Below are 2,464 nucleotides of genomic sequence, written 5' to 3'. Positions count from 1 at the left end.
CTAGAACTACTGACATAGTGCATTTGTTAGTGTAAATTATTGTTTTGCCCTTGGTCATCCTCTCATCACATTTCTATATAATAGAAATATATATACCTAAAATTCGTCCTAAAAAGGATAAGAGGTTGTAACAAATATAATTTAATATTTATATGCAGAATTGATCCTAAAGAGAACTTTTTCTGTCATACTTTTTTATGACAAGTCAATATTCAACAAAAACAGTTTTTGATGATTGACAACGCAGATCAAATTCTAAAAATGATAATCACAATAAAGTCACGTGAGAATAAATTAGAATCCACGTAAGGTTCTATAAATGGAGTAGCCGATCTATTGAAGAGCTTCTTATGGACTCAATTATTAGGATTTCCAGGACGCGCAAAAGAGGTTGACTATAAAGGAGAAAGTTGAATAATGAAACTTTAGATTTTGCACACAATGAATATTGTTGTTTTCAGCAAAAGGCAATAAGTGGCAGAAGCAGCGTACAATGGCTGAAGAAAGAAGAACTAGAATCAGGTTTTCAGTCTAATTAAGTTTATTGTTAAAGTAACTTGGAATCATTACTGAGTTGTAATAATTCTAAGTTTGAAAGTGAGTCTGTGAGAGTTGTAACAAGAAGTTGTTGTGACTTCTTGGAGAGTTATAAATATAACAGTTATAGTGAATCGTTGGAGTTGAGGTACTAGAGTTAGTTCCTTAGATTATAGAGTTGCAACCTGAAGCTGCTCTGTGAAGTTAGTGAGAAGTTGTTGAAAATCCTAGACGATGTAGGTCATGATTTTTGTTCCCTTGAGTAAGGAGGCTTTCCACAATAAAATTTTGTTATTTTGTGTTACGAAGTTATGTTGAAGTACTACAAGAACCAGGTTCTTATATCGAATTGGTGATACAGATTTCTTCACTTTCACCAAAAACAATTTAATCAACATTTTTGAGTTATAATATTTTACTTTCCATGTTTCATATCCTTTAAGCTTTTTTACTATCTTTTTCAATCTTCACATAAATTCAATTTGTTTAAAAGTTATATTCATTTTTCTCTATCAAATTCAATGTTCGATTTGTATGAGACATGTTGATTTTTAATTAATAATTATAAATGAATAATTAGCGGAAAGTAAAAGAAATTACCCTGTTGAATTCTCAATTTTAAGCCAACGCGTTTTTGAAAGTACAATTGCCCAAAGTTTTCAAAATGAATTAGGTGTATTTGTATATAAATATATATTTGTGTGCTTATATTCATAATTCCATTCTTCCACTTGTCTTTTAATAAATATAGTATTGTTAATGTTAAACTTTAAAATCGAACTCAAATTTTATTTCAACAGATCTCGTGATTTTTAACCCACTTTATTTTATCCCTAGGTCACACCCTTGAATATTTTATTAATATATATATTTTGTGATAATTGTGGTGACCAAGTCAATTTTATGTGTATCTTAACTAATTTCACTAAATATATGTTACCTTATACCAGTAATAAATACTAGATAACTCTATTCACAATGGGAAGATGAGAAAAATCATAGATGTCGTGATTTTCAACCACTTTATTAATAACTAGGTCAAACCTTTAAATATTATATAATAAAATATTATAACTAAATAAAAATAAAATAACTTGTACGATTTAAGTGCGAGAAAATTACTAATAATAATTGAAATATTCTATTAACTAATTTGTGTCATTAATAATTTTACTCAATCGTTTACTAATATATTTAGTCATGGCTTTAACTCATAGAGAGTATAAGTGTATGATATTTTCATAATATAAATGGTGTAAGTGTTTATATTTTAAAATACAAGAGATGTATTCAGAAATTAGATTATATTAGAGGAATATTTAATTTAATAAACCTTTAATCTCATGGGATACCTTTAATCAAAGACAAGTTGAGACTTTGATTTGGTTGCTATAAATAATGTTTGAAGATATTTATATTTTAATTAATGTTCCTTCCAATTACATTTTCATTTTCTAATCATAAACTAGTAATCCAAAAGTAAGAAAATTATGTTTGGGAAAAATTTCGAAAAAATTGGTAAATAGTGTTTGGTCATATAATTGGTTATCCCAAGTTTCCAAGTTTTAGAAAAAAAATAGAATTTGAGACAGATTTTTGTATTCGCGAATTTTTAAAAAATTCAAAAATTATCCAAAACCTTTATATTTTATAAAACACCCAACATTTATAATTTTAGACTAAATTTCATTCCTAGATTGTTGTACAAAATTTATACCGTTATATACATATTTTATACAATTTTTTATCCGAGCTTACTCTCCGAAGTCACTTCCAATTACAAGTAGTAATAGTACTTTTTCGTACACAAACAAATGTTATTTTCATTTTGTTTTCTTCTTCTTTTTTCGAACTCATATTATTTATGTTCGTTGTCATTACTTTTCACGAAACATTTTCATTATAAAATGACAATACAAACTTATGA

Source organism: Solanum tuberosum, unplaced genomic scaffold (assembly GCF_000226075.1).
Source record: "Solanum tuberosum cultivar DM 1-3 516 R44 unplaced genomic scaffold, SolTub_3.0 scf00111, whole genome shotgun sequence".
NCBI lineage: Eukaryota > Viridiplantae > Streptophyta > Magnoliopsida > Solanales > Solanaceae > Solanum > Solanum tuberosum.
This window is presented reverse-complemented; position numbering follows the sequence as displayed.